Consider the following 15,440-nt stretch of genomic DNA (forward strand, 5'->3'; position numbering starts at 1 on the left):
GCTATTCTTCAAACAGAGTTTTAAATTTTTATCTTGGGAACAATCATTGAAGAAACTGGCTAAAATGTAGATTCCTGGGTGCCACTCAAGACTTATTGAATCACAATCCTTAGCCTGGGGCTCAGGAATCTGCATTTTAAGTGATAATCCCTGGAGATCCTACTGTGGATGGTTCTTGAGTCAGACTTTGAGAAACACAGCTAGAGATAGGCTCTCTTGACTAGAACTCAAGTGGAAATCTTACATTAAAATTTATCAAAGTTTTAAGAGGGAACTCTGGAGGGACAAATTTTAAAGTGGTGCTCTCTATGTTGAGGTCAATTCGGAGGAAGTTAGAAACCTGAGTAGGATCCCATGTGAAGCTGGGTCAACTTTTGGTAAACATCTTAGATACTAGGACAAGGTCTGTAAACCCAGGCCCCATCTAGCTATGGAACAATTATGTGGTACTTCGAAAGTCAGACAAATTTGATCCACTGATACATTATTTGCTCGTGTCCCTGTTGTTCTCTCTTGGCATGTAACAAAGTCATCTTGGAAGTTACAGCTTGATTGTATCTATAGTGGACTTTAAAAGGGAATTTACACACCTCTGGGTCCAAATATGGTGGTGGCTACAGTGTCTAACTTTGGAGAACCCCATGTAGAAGTATAATATTTGGAGGGATAAAATTGGAGCTGTTTAATAAGCTCCCTACTTCTACACTGGATTTTCCTTGGAAGTTCTGGGTTTTATTTTAATAGAAAAATAATTTTCCCTACCAGCTTCCTGGGTGTTTGTAATAAAGATTTTAAGCCAGTTTTCAGCCACAAGTAGTAGAAAACTTCAAGAAAAATAATTTAAACAAGGAAATGAATAAATCCATAGGTAGGGTGGGCTGCAAAAATTGCTGAGTTCGTGACTCAACAAAGTTTTCAGACATGATGATATTTTCCATCTCTCTCTGTCTCACAGCTTTTGAACATCTTAAGGTTGGCTCCTCAATTTTAGGGGATTATAATATGTTATAAGGTTATTGGGGTTATATGGGAATATAAGATAGCTGCCATTAGGAATCAAGGAGATATGCTTTTTTTTTTTTTTTTTATGTCCAGCAGGATAGAGCAATCGCATCTCTTCCAATCTTGAAATAAAAGTCCTTTCCTTTTGTCTAACTGGGCCAGTGCCCCAGGTAGTTCACACTCCCCAGCCCTGGACCAGTAGCTGAGACAAGAGGGAATGCCATGAAATAATTGGCTTAAGCCTGGGTCCTGGACCCATCACTGACAATGGGGATGGGATAACCATGCTTGGATCAATAAGAAGCCACCCCTAAACTGGGAATAGGGTCAGCTTCCCGTAAGTAACAAGTAGTACAAAGAAAAGGGGTAGTGGACACCTAAAAATATTTGGGATATGTTTGGAAAAGATGGAAAAGGGAATAGATACTAGAGAAGCAATCAGTGGTTGACTATACTTAACGTTACAGAGCTTTCCATTTAAAGGTCTCTATCCCAGCTTGCACGTAAACTTCTGCCACCCAATCTTTCCACATACAGTTGGAGAGGCTCTTCCCTATGACCCCTGGAAGAGTCCAGGGAGCCCCTCAGGCTTAAGGTGTTTTGGAATGCAGTGGCAAGGTGGCCCACAGAGTGCCACCACAAATAGTATGACAAAATTCTATGGCAAGAATGGTTGCTGTGCCCATCAGGCAGTCAATTTAGTGAAGTCATGATACAGATGGAGAAATAGTCCCCCTGAGGTCTTGCACACAGATTTTAAGATGATTCTCACTTATAAGAACACTGAGTGGTAAATTGAGAAAACTATGATTCTCATGTTCAAGACTATTTTCCAATTGTTCACCCTATATTTCCTGTTCAATGCCCCTTTACCCACCTTCTCTGCCCCAACCTCTTTTCCCAGATAATTCTCCCCATCTAGTAACTCCCCTTTCCTTTTGCTCATTATCCCCAACTTTTAGTACTTTCCAGAGTGCCAGCTCTGGACCCTCTATTCTTCAGGCTCAAAGCTCTGTACTATTTTATTTTCTTTGGTGCAATTATCCTCCGTAACTGTGAAATCCAGGGCTCAAATCACTAACAACTAAAAGCTAACTTCTAAGGATGCTTAGTCATCATACACTTCCTAGAAGGGAAGAAGAAATATTTACCTTCCCTCCTGGGTGTGGAGAGTGATGGGAACCAAGTGGGAGCAGAGAAAGTTCCCTCCCTCCTAGAATGGGTTTAATCACTCCTTCCCTTGCAAAGAAGCAAAGAGAAACAGAAAACAGGTAGTGATGTCACCATATCAAAACTGGTTAAAAACTCATATCCTGTTACCTTTATATTACCATATGTTGTGTCTTGTATGTTCAGAATAATTTCTTATAATTAAGGGAAGAAAATTATGATGCCCTTAGAGCTTCATGTGTGTTGGCTTCTGTTCTTCCTCTGTTTGATCATGTCCCAGTGGGCTGGTGGAAAGGATCTGGTGAAAGTGATTTCGTTATAAATTTCTCTTTCATTATTACATTATCTGGGCCCTGTTCACCAAATCTCTGCAGCATCCTTGGCTTAGGTGGAATATTGTTACACTGAGCAGCTTTGATATTCTTGTAGTGTGGAAATGAAAAATGAATAAGAAAAATCAGGTGTGCTTTTATTAGAAAAATCCTTAGATACTATAATGTGCAAGTCAGAGGATTATCGGAATAAGTGACAACAGAAAAAAACCTACCTTGCCCTCTGTTGAGCCAACTCTTGAAGCTTTAAGGACTGAAATATTTTTCTGGTGTGCATAGATAAAGACTTAAAGTTTCAGGTTTGCTTGTCTCTTATTAAAAGGAAGAAAAATATTTGTCTCCCTCCCACCTTTAACCACTTCATTTTAGACCACAGAGCTTATTAATATTCAGTGATATGTCTAGGCTTAAACAGATAAAAATAGCCAAGCCTTTCATTTAGAAACAGACTTCTCTAAGCACAAGCTTATTTTTCTATCACTGCAAATATAACTGCCTGTCTCTGCAGATAGATCATCCATCTCCTTCCAGAGACCAGCACGTGAAATGATGGTCACTGTCACTTATTTTGTTTCATGAAAGGCTGCCTGTTAGCACGTTTGTCTGTTTCTCTTTCAACCATACTTGAACCTGCACCCCCCAAAATATTAAAATACGTTAAATATCTGTTAAATATCCCTTCTATCTGTTAAGGGGAAGATTATCCTTCAGTAAGAGTTGATCCTTGGTCATCCCCAATGTTAGCATTATCTGCACATTATAGAGCTGTGCTGTTTAATACAGCAGCCTCTAGTCATGTGAAGATTTTACATTTAAATTTATTAAAATAAAATAATTCAGTTTCTCAGGTGCACCAGCCACATTTCAAGGGCTTAGTAGTTGCATGTGGTTGGTGATTACTCCACTGGGTGGCACAGAGTATTTCAATTTTTTCAGAAAGTTGTATTAGACAGCACTGCTATAGAAGTTCAGTTGAGTAAATATATCTGTTGACTAAAGAAAAAAAAATCAAGCTTTTAGAGAATTAAAGTTAATTTTATTCAGAAGTCTTACTGAGGACTATAGACTACTGTCTATAGCTTCAGGGCAGTTCTGTCAGACTGTTTCAGCACAATATTTTAGCCCACAGCTTATGTACATGTGGTAGGGGTTCTGTACTTGCAAAATCACATAAAACTTGCTCTGAAGTTATATTAAAGCAGAATCACCTCGAAGTTTGGGTGTAAAAATACATCTGGTTGTAGATTACAGAAGCATAATCACTAACTCTGTCAGATGTTATCTTACGTCCAGGAAAAGGCAAGGACGAGGGTCATTTATCTTTTACGAAATGTAGTGACTCAGGCAAAAGACGTGAGGTGGGAGGGAGGTGTGTGCTCTCCATGTTTTTTCTTCAAAACATCTTTCAAGAGAGCTGCATATCATCATAGAGTCAGAGGCTCTGTGAAATTATAATAGCAAACGGAAATGGGCAAACATGGCTTCTTGGCTACTTTGTCTCACATAGTATATAGAAAGCCATTTCAAATTCCAAGTTGACTATGACTATTATTTTTATGACAGTTCATGATTTTTAACTAACTATAAGTTTTGTGGGGTTTTTTTTGTCAAATAGTTTTGTGTGGGGTTTTTCGTCAAATAGTTCATGTTTTCAGTTTCTTTTTTCTTCTTTTGAGACAGAGTCTCATTCTGTCACCCCAGCTGATGTGTAGTGGTGCCGCCTCAGCTCACTGCAACTTCTGCCCCCCAGGTTTAAGTGATTCTCGTGCCTCAGTCTCCCAAGTAGCTGGGACTACAGGTGCCCGCCACCACGCTCGGCTAATTTTTGTATTTTTAGTAGAGACGGGGTTTCACTATGTTGGCCAGGCTGGTCTCAACTCCTGACCTCAAGTGATCCACCCACCTCAGCCTCCCAAAGTGCTGGGATTACAGGCATAAGCCACCGTGCCCGGCCTCATGTCTTTCAATCTGGAAAAAAAAAAAAAAAACCTCTTAGATGCACCACTAGAGAGTAATAATCCAAAAACCAGGCAGTCCTTGGTCTAGTTCAGATGTCACCACCACCAGCTGTATGTCACCCTTAACCTCTGAGTGTAGATTCTTTCCTAAATGGAGACAGTGATGCTGCCTGCCCTGCTATTTCATCATCAATAAGCAGGGATTGTGTCTATGTGTTATTTATCTTTGTAACCATGATGCTTAAAACAGTGAGTGGTACACAGCTGGTTCTCAATAAATGTTCATTAAGCTAAACAATGAAATAATTTACATGGCTCCCCTTCATTACATCAATGTGTTCTTTGATATACAACTAGGTGGAGGGACTTTATCTGCTAAAATTTGAGGGAAGGTGCTGATGGCAACATAAAACTTAGGCAGAAGAAAACATGTCTAAAAAGGATTTTTAGAAAGTTTTAAGGAAATTACAACAAAGATCTAGTAAATTCTTGAAAGCTTTCTGAGTCAGAGTGATGCGATTTACTGTTACCCTTGGTTGCACCCGGCTTCAAAGCAAGAGTGACCAGGCCTAGTTGTATACGGGTTACAGTTATATGAGAGATTAAAAATAGAACATGTAAATTAGCTTCTTAGGACCATTTAAATGATAAAGCATCTTTTTCTCTTTTACCTTCTGTTTCCCACAAGCCTCACTGCCTCCAATTCTATATGATAGCCATAGTTTTGAGAGGGTTTAGAGAGAACACAATAACTTCTTGCCCAGTAGATACCAGCATTTTTTCACAGGTATTATATATATGAAGCCACATTTTTAAAACGAACACTCACAAGGCAAAGCATTGCAGACCGCTGACCAATATGCATGTTTAAAAGTCAGATTTTTTCAAGCAGCTTCTAAATTACTAGGGAAACAAGCCAACCAGCCAGATGTGTGTGCAGTAGAATTCCAGCTGAGAGAAGCACAGAAGTCAGGCTGTATTGGCAGTTTAGAGGAAGGGTTGGGTTACTCTGGGAAGACATTCTGGAAAGAAGGACCAAATGTTCAAAACAGATTAGCACCCTGACAGATTGGGAACGGGTTGAAGGATCTTTGGGGCCAAAAGACTATGAGGTTTACATTGTTCTTTGCTTTTCTTTGTAAAGTCACAGCCAGATGTGCTGAGCTCCAGGGGTGAGCTGACCAAGCACATTGCCAGGTCTCAACTCTCTATTTACTTTACAAGGAGATGAAAATCAGCTCTCTGCAGCTCCTTAGCACAGAAGAGTTTGGTTCGGTGTTTTGCCACTCATTATATGCCACCTTTGCTTAGGTGGTTTCACGTACATTCATCTTCATTAGGTGATGTTTGGTGGGCCTACACTCATTTGCGTGTTTTACAAGACTTCTATCATGTCACTGAAGTGGTAAAATGGCCCTGGCTGTCTCTTTTCCAATCTGGCTTCTTATCTTATCATCTTCTTTATTTAATGAAATGGGAGTGATGTACAGATAAGGAGGTCTGGGGAGGTATTCATTTTTCTGTCTGCTATTACTTTTATCTGTTATTGATCATATTCTCAAAATATACTTTAAGGATGGTGGCAAATATACTCTCCAAATGTTGATTTGATGCAGACCTAATTCTGTAAATTCAGTAAATAACAAATTAATATTCCAAATGCTTTTCCTGACACTTTTGTTTTTTTAGGATAATGATTCCAGATCTGAGTTCCTTTAGGATGTCAGAAGCTCTTTTGCAGACATCAGGCAGCATTTCAAGTCTTCTCATTTCTATGCTAAAACATTATTATGTCCTTTGGCTCCTTAGGGTGCATGGGAGTCTAGATCCCTTTGGCCTAATGCTGGTCATGGTCACATAAGTGATTGGTCAGTCTCAAATCTTGGGCATTGTCCCATCCTCTCATCCACCCTTTTCCAAAACACATAGAAACACAGCTCATCCTGGGAGACTGTGTGGTCCAGGGAAAGAATACTGGACAGACAGGGAGTACAGAGGCCTGGGTTCTAGTTGCCAGCAACTAGCATAGGCAATTCTCTCCACCCCTCTGTTTTCTTCAACTGCAAAGTGATAAAGCTGGAATAGGTCATCAATAAGGCTCTGCCAGCTATTACCTGGCTTAAATCCATGAAGCCTGGAGAATACTAAGGCAAAAACAATAGGGAGGGCAGAACTCATAAAGAGACTGCATCACCTCATTGCAAATGTAAGAAAATTTGAAGCAGCAGACTTAGACTTCTCAGTTGGTACTTTTCATCTGGTTCGGAAAGAAATCAGAAAGTAAAAGATATAAGAAACACTTGCTTAAAACTGCTTCTTTTAATGAATTTCTTTTTTTAAAAAATTGCCCTAAGTGTTTCTCCAGAAATAAGAGATTTTTTTCTTTCCCACATCTCTGATTCCAGGAAGTTTCTACGTTCTCTGTGTTGCAGAACATTTGGTAAAGTGTTTGACTTATTGTATGGGATGATGACAATGAGAGAGCTATTTTTGGATACTTTTATCTGAAAATCTTTATGCACTTCTTTTTTTTTTGGAGAAGGAGTCTTGCTCTGTCACCCAGGCTGGAGTGCAGTGGCGCAGTCTCAGCTCACTGCAGGCTTCGCCTCCTGGGTTCATGCCATTCTCCTGCCTCAGCCTCCCGAGTAGCTGGGATTACAGTCACCCACCACCAGGCCCAGCCAATTTTTTTGTATTTTTAGTAGAGATGAGGTTTCACCGTGTTAGCCAGGATGGTCTCGATCTCCTGACCTCGTGATCTGCCCACCTTGGCCTCCCAAAGTGCTGGGATTACAGGCGTGAGCCACCACACCCAGCCTATGCACTCTTAAATACAGTTTTTAAATGTGTGTGTGCATCCATGTCTTAGAATTCATAGTGTATATCAAGAGGAAAATGGATTAATTTCTCAAAAAAGTAAAATTTCATAAATTTATCTACTGTGCAAATTAGCAGCATATTCCTTAGTGTCTTCCCTAAGGTTCCTCACTGAGTTTCTGTGTCATATTGCTCCTCCTCCTAGTGTACTCTTTTCCCACTCCTTTGCCCCAACCACATACACACCAGAGTTTAGAGCAGCAGCTTCTAGCCCATTTTCACAGTCTCTGGTCCTGGCAGAATGCCTATTGAATCTTTGGTCTTTATATCACAACCTTTCATTCATTCATCTAATCCAAAGAATATTTTATATGCCAGACATTTTGCTAGGTAGCGAAGATGTGTCATAAATAAAATAGAAGAGCCCTGTTCAACCTCTCCACCCAATTGTGGGAGAAATTGACATTAAATAAATAATAGCTGATTGTTTTGTTAAAATTATAATAGTGTTACATAGGAGAAGTCACTGTGTCTCAGGAGTGTAGAATGGGGAAACTAATTAGTCAGTGACTGTATGAGAGGAGTGTTAGGGAAGACCCCCCAGAGGAAATGATATTTTCTTAGACTTTAAAGGAGGATGAAGAGTTGTCTAGTTGAAGATAAAGTGGGGCAATGCCTAATATATTGCTCAATAAATATTTTTTTAATGAATTTGTAAACAAAACTTCCAGAAAGAATTATGGGTATTGATTATATGCTAATCATAGTAGTCAGCGTGTATAAGAAGGTAAAAACTACATATATTTTAGGACCAGGCAGCTCTTTTTCATTCTGGCAGTGACATGGAAGTAAGAAAGGCCAGCTGACCTAAAGAGATCACACTTTTGACCTTGCCCTATTTAATCCAGGACCCTAAGCCGCTGTGGTAACTAGACACAGACAATTGTGATATTTGAATACTTTGAAAACCTTAAAAAGGAAGAACATTGAGTCTCTTATGAAAATACTCCTGATCACAATGTTTGCATTACAAACTGAAATCCAATGGAATAAACCCTGGCTGGCCTATGTGGTAAAACTATCATATTTTTCATAATGAGTGTGCAAACTCATTATAAAATCATAATTTTGAGGTTTCATACCCATCATGGTTCAAGATAGGTTAGTTTTGGCAAAATGCATCTTCTTGGCTTTAGAGACTGTGATCCATCTTTGTGGCATCAAAGAAGGGGAGCATAAGTGTTGACTGGAATCCCAAACTTTTCACCTCCCTTTGATGCCAAGCCAAGCCTAAGCTGTCATCAAAAGTACATAAATTATTTTATATGGTATAATTAGGAGTTTGTAGCATAATTTGCAACATAGGTTGGTTTACTTGCATGCTTTTTCCCTTCCTGGATCATTTTCCCTGACCTGAGAGAGTGAAAATAAATCTCACATCATCTTCACCAATTTTCTCTTCATCCCACCTGGATGTGCTTCCTCTTAGTTTACCAACTGCCCAACAGATACGTCAACTGCAAGATGTTCTATCAAGCAATTCACTACTTCCTCCCTTCTCAATCTTCAGGCTCTGCATATGGAAATGAACATTTCATTATGAACCTATGACCTACAAATCTCCCCCTCTCTCACTCCTTATCATCTCTCCCAGGGAGGCAATCAAAATGAAATGATTTTAAGATTCTAGCACTCCCAACTCTAAGGTAAATAGCGTCTGATGTCTTCATTAAGTCCATATTCAGTTTTTAGGGCTTCTGGTTGAAAGAAGAATAATCTAGAAGGACAACTAATATTTAAAATGTCTTTCCCCTATAACTTAATATTGTAGGTGGTAGTACTTTTTAGGACAGCACAGACTTGGTTTGGAAATCTCAAAATAACACAAGGTTGTTTAATTTTCTTACCCCTATGTCAAGTTTTACCTGTTTTTTGTTTGTTTGTTTTAATTCTCTAAGTGGGGATAGAAAATTTTGTGGTATGAAAAACTATGAAAGATCTTATCTCTGAAAAAAACTCCATTTGAATGAACCCTAATTTAATGGACAGGTGAAAGCTCAGCAACCTAGAAAATTGGAGTGTAGTCACAGAATTTACAACACCCTCTAACATTTCTGGGCCTAAATTTCACCTGTATGTAAAGTAGAAAGAATGGTCCCCAGCCCTTTCCAGAGTTTTAATGAAATAGTCTACTGCTTTGAATTAAAGACACATCTGCTAGGTTCCTTTAACAGCATCAGAGTTGATGTTCAAACATATTATTTCAAAATTATTCTGCGAAATGTTGAGTTTATCTGTGTTTAAAGTGCCGTTGCAAAAGTATATTGTTGAATTTGTAACTCACAGCTAGAAAGCGATATAAATCTTACAAGTTGTACTGAGATCTTTCTAGATGAAAATGATGCAGCAAGCATGAACTCCTGTATTATCTGTCACTATCTCATAAGTCACATGATTTGAAGAGAAGATCATTCGGAGCAGTGGAAAAATGAAATCAAACATAGCTCCTACCTCAGATTGAAGAGATGTCCTCTCCGATTCTTTAAAGTATTTTCTGTTCTCCTACCCACCTCCTCTGTTGTCTGCAGGACTCAAAAAGATAAGTTTATAGTGAAATAAGAATCCTCCAACTTACATATTAGACCTTCTGCAATTAAAGAAAAAGAGAAATCAGGCTGGGTGCGGTGGCTCACGCCTGTAATCCCAGCACTTTGGGAGGCTGTGGCAGGTGGATCACCTGAGGTCAGGAGTTTGAGACCAGCCTGGCCAACATGGCAAAACCCCATCTCTACTAAAAATACAAAAATCAGCTGAGTATGTTGGCAGGGGCCTGTAATCCCAGCTACTCAGGAGGCTGAGGCAGGAGAATCCGTTGAGCCCAGGAGGCGGAGGTTGCAGTGAGCCAAGATGGCACCACTGCACTCCAGCCTGGGTGACAGAGTGATACTCTGTCTCAAAAAGAAAAAAAGAAAAAGAGAAATCTATGGGTGAAGACAAATGGAATGGCAATACCTTGGAGTAGCATTTGCTAATTCAAACCATATAAGCCATGCAAAGGTTGTCAGCCCAGAAGAGAGTCCATCTGCTATGCAGATGAGAGAATGGGACCAGGAAAGTCAGGACACAAAGCCATGATTCTTTCAACTTTTTGGCACTTTAATAAATGAATTGCATGTCCTGTCTTCTCCATGAACTCAGCAAAGCTACAACTAAGCTCCTCATCTTGAGAGTTCACCATGTGCCACTTTGACCTATGGATGGGCCCCTTGGCACTCTACCTTTTCAGTGTCCTCAATTGCACAAGCTTCCTGGGCTGCACTGACTGCTGTACCCAGACAATTTTTGGGGAGCTCCAATGTCTTGTCTAGCACATGAGCTGAGGCTGTAGCATGTTCTTTCAAGTATTATTGCTAAAGAGGTTCCATTCTACTTCCTCTGACTGATCAGGTCAGTGTTTTCAGCTACCTGGCCCTTCTAAGTCAGGGTCACTAGAGTATCAGGAGGTTTGTAACTTCTTCACTGATGTCTTGTGTTTTCCTGCCTTTGAACTTGAGGAAAGCTGGCCCTGGATGTTCACAACATCAACCAAACAATGAAAACCACAGCACCCTACAGGAAATTCTGCATTTCTCTCAAGACATGCAAAACACAAAATTGGGTGGAACCACAGAAGGTTATGGATAACTCACTACAGTTTGGACTTTCAAAGGTAAATGTAATAATTGACTCATGGCTATCACTTCTGGGAGATTTTTCAGGAGAGATACCTATGTTTCTGAAAGTCTGTATGCTTGCCTTTATTTTTTCTAACTTACTATAAATTCTTGTTAGTTCTGGTCATTTTGGTTAAACTTGTTTCTACTGTCACTTGTTCATGCTGTCGACTAATAAAAAAGACACCGTTTTTAAGACTGTGCTTCATGGAGCCCTAGGAGCCTGAGAAAGCATTTCAGGAGCTATTTTGGGGCCAGAGAGAGGCTGAGTGAGTCAGGAACCAGATCATGCTGTTTCTGTCACCAAATACAAACACACACACACACAAACACACACACACAGATACAATACCAATCATAAAATCAGACACAAAGTACAATAAAAAAATCCCTTGAATATACTATAAATAATATGTATTATATATATGCATATGTATACATATATGTGTATGTATATATCCATATGTATACATGGTATATATACATATATACTATGAGGTTGTATATATACTATGCCTCATATAGTATATACACACATCTATAGTATATATGTATATATACTCTGTGTATGTGTGTGTGTGTATATATATATATTTGTTTTTAAACAATGAAACTCTATATAAAACTTTGAAGAAAAGAGTTCATTAATTAAAATGAGTTTGAAAATCTCTGGGTCGACTATCCAAAAATGTGTATATAGTTGAATACAATCCATGAAATCCCAAGTAATATACCAGTAGAGAATAGAATTTGCAAGACTGCATTCCTTTTAGTCAAGTTCTGTGTGCATTAGAAAGAATTTAGTACAGACAAAAAGCCATGCTCATTCATGTAGACATTCATTCTGCTACTATTTACTGACACTTTTTTTGTATGTGTTCCAGGCCCTGGGAAAACTATCCTACTTTTGTGAGATACTATTGTTCTACCTGTAATGCGAGTGAACAGATCCTAATAAGGACAAATACAATTTTTTAAATGTTTACCATATTTTCTCATTTGTTACTTTCATCAAGCATTCAATCTGCCAGGTAATTATTATTATCTGCTTGCTTCAAATAAGGAAAGTAAACCTCAGAGAAATTAAGCAATTTTTTCCATGGTCACTCATCCAGTGAATAGCCTTTCAACTCTTTCCTAACCCTCTCCAGCTTGTCAGCTTAGCTGTGGGATCTCAGACAGGGCACAATCTCTCTGAGCTCAGCTGAATCACATGTAAAATATATGTAATATCTTTCCTATCTCATATGGTTGCAAAACTTTAAAAGAGCTAATATGTGATAGTGCTTTTCAAGGCAAAAACCAAACCACATTATACTGGTACCGGGTGATGAATTATTTTTACTGGACTTTGTACTTGATTTTTGTACCCCGGACTTTGCTGATCACAAGGTCAGAATCAATCATTATACAACTATGGCTCAAAAGCAAGGCATGGGCAATTGAAAAGACCACAAGTTAGAACAATGCTTCTCAAAATATCTGGGATTAAAAACCAGCTAGTTCTTTTAAATTCCCATTTCCTCGTGGATGAATACACAAAATATAAACACCCTTTTTTTGTCATTAGAGTTAAGGGATTTAAAATTATTGCATTCTAAATGCAATTCTCAATTTCGGTATGAATCTTGTCATGAACTGATAAGAAACAGTTGTCAGTAGTCTGTGAACACACTTTCAACAGTACTGGGTTAGGATATCTGCAAATTGGTTGAAGTCTGAATTTTCAAAATTCTGTACAGAGTTGTCCTTGAACCTACAAATATGAACCAAAAATCAGCCCCCAAAAAGAGAATGGGAGAAGAAAAAAGGTTCTTCATACTCTATATCAGGTTCCCTAGTCTAGAGAAATATAAAGGGGAAATTTTGTCCAAAAGCAGTTATTTCATGATTTATGTAATAGAGATGCTCCAACCAAGGACACCATAAAACCAATTTGTATAAAGCAGGTTTTATGTATATCCATCAGAAAACTCCTCTAAATGCTTCAACTAAAATTGAGATGTAGTTGAAAGATTTTGCTTTCTCCTCTATAGAGTGAGAGGTTATATTAATATTCCTTCTAATATTTTGTGCTTTTGCATTGGAAGCTAACTGAGTGCCTGGGTATTAGAACAAGCCAGCAGAATTTCTCTGGTAGGAACTTTCTGCCCAGAGACCTCTGTTCTATCGCTTTTCCCTTGCTGTTACTCACAACTGCGTGTAACAATCTCATATCTTGGATCTCTTCTTTTTTTCTGATATTTAGAATGTCTAGTAGAGCTGCAAATGGCATGTCATATTTCATCAGGAGATGGAATTGACTAATGTGCACAGAAAACACAACCCTGAGTTAGACACTTTGAGTCATGTACAACGAGCAGTTCAGTACTTAACGCTTCACAAAGCTCAAAGCTGTTTAAATGAAACGTATATTTTTAGCTTCTGGTAGTCTATGCTGCTATTACGGAAGGTTATAGTTATCAGGTTTAAGAAATATATTTTTGGGCTTTCTAGAGTGAATAATTTGAATGGTACCAGCAGCAATTCTTTGTGAGCTGAAGGCTTGATGCAGTATCTTAGGACCTGTCCTTTTAGAAGTAAGAGCGGGTTCTTAGAGGCCACATCCTGCCTTTCAGATAGAGATATCTGCTTCTACCAGGAATACTTCCTTTCATACTACACATCAGTAGGTAGTGAGAATAATTAGCACTACTGAAACCGCCTTTGCAAAATTATGACTGACATAGTGAAAGAGATCCAACTTAACTGACTCCATCTTGCTTCTAACCTCCATGCTGTCCTTATTCATTCCTGGGCGTAGGACGAACTAACTTTGAGAGAAATTTAGTTTGTAGTTTAAAAAAAAAAAAGATGTTAACAGCCCTTTCCCAAAGCAGACCTCCTTCTTGCCTGGGGACTAGACCAATATTAGCCACAAGGTTAGAAATTATGGTTTAGGAGTCATGCAGATGGAGGCTACAAGAATCTGAACTTGCTCCCTAAACTAAACAAGAATCCCTAAACTGCTCCTAAGATAAGTGCTTGAGATACTTTGCAGACCCTGCACTTGATGGATCAGCTGGCACCACCCAAATCAATAAACTGGCTCATCTGATCTTGTGGTCCCCACCCAAGAACTGACTCAGCACAAGAAGACAGCTTCGACTCCCTATGATTTCATCCCTGTCAACCAGCACTCCTGGCTCACTGGCTTCCCCCTACCCACCAAGTTATCCTTAAAAACTCTGCTCCCTGAATGCTCAGGGAGTTTGATTTGAGTAATAATAAAACTCCAGTCTCCCACACAGCCGGCTCTGTAAATTACTCTTTCTCTATTGCAATTCTCCTGTCTTGATGAATCGGCTCTGTCTAGGCACCAGGCAAGGCGAACCCCTTGGGTGGTTACACTAGCATTGGTTTTTGTTTGCCACTGCAGCATGAATTATGTTTTTTTCACGGCAATAGAAATTTTTTTTTACTGCCCTTCCTCAATGTTACATGAGGACATATTTCACAAGTAGGCCAAGTACAAAGTAGGAATAGAAGCTAGAATGGAATCATAGACCAGATTCTTACATAGATCACATCAGCCAGGCTGAGGCTCCATCTGTGTGCACGGCACGGCACAGCTGCGTTGGTTGCTTATAGCTAGCATCTGTTCTGATTGGTTGGTGCCTGTGCCTTTTCAGTTGCTCAGAGTTTTGAATACCAACCCTGGGTACACAGTTATCTCTGAAAGCTAAAATGGTGAAATGTAACACATAATGAATGCAATGAGCCAGCTCTAGGCACAATCAAGAGAATTCCCATAAATGGGAACCTGAGAAAGTATAAAAGCACTAAATTGAAGGTGTAAATGAAAGAAAGCAGGTTTGAAATGCAACCAAAACAAAGCCCACACATAGACAACTGTATTTATAAGTTGTTTCTAAATGGGAATGGAACGGTGTTTTTCTGGGAATCTAGGGAACAGTCTTTCTACGGCTACTTTTCTCATGTGAGAAAACAGACATTTAGCAGAAAACCAGAAAATGTTCATTTGCTTCGGTGAACTTTTATTCCAAGTTTCAATGAGGGACCCTGTGCAGCAGGCTTGGGACACAGATACCTCCCCCTGCTGCCTTTAAAGAAGGTCATTAAAAAAAAAAAAAAATTCTGTTTTTTTTTTTTTTTTTTTTTAAAGACGGAGTCTCACTCTGTTGCCAGGCTGGAGTGCAGTGGCCTGATCTCGGCTCACTGCAACCTCCCCCTCCCAGGTTCAAGCGATTCTCCTGCCCCAGCCTCCTGAGTACCTGGGACCACAGGCGCCCGCCACCACGCACAGCTAATTTTTGTATTTTTAGTAGAGCTGGGGTTTCAGCATGCTGGCCAGGATGGCTCCGATCTGTTGACCTCGTGATCCGCCTGCCCCAGCCTCCCGAATTGCTGGGATTACAGGCGTGAGCCACCGCCCTTCTAACTTTTCT

General features: G+C 39.4%; 1 long non-coding RNA gene across 1 annotated transcript; it reads left to right on the forward strand.

Moving 5' to 3' along the window:
* Positions 1-1,703: 1,703 nt before the first annotated feature.
* On the forward strand, positions 1,704-14,275 carry LOC116466317 (uncharacterized). Its single transcript, XR_004247495.1, has 5 exons — positions 1,704-1,792; positions 8,769-8,985; positions 9,672-10,988; positions 11,877-12,023; positions 14,033-14,275. It is a non-coding gene; the product is annotated as an uncharacterized LOC116466317 (long non-coding RNA).
* Positions 14,276-15,440: the final 1,165 nt, after the last annotated feature.

Source organism: Hylobates moloch, unplaced genomic scaffold (genome assembly GCF_009828535.3).
Source record: "Hylobates moloch isolate HMO894 unplaced genomic scaffold, HMol_V3 SCAFFOLD_4, whole genome shotgun sequence".
NCBI classification, from domain to species: domain Eukaryota; kingdom Metazoa; phylum Chordata; class Mammalia; order Primates; family Hylobatidae; genus Hylobates; species Hylobates moloch.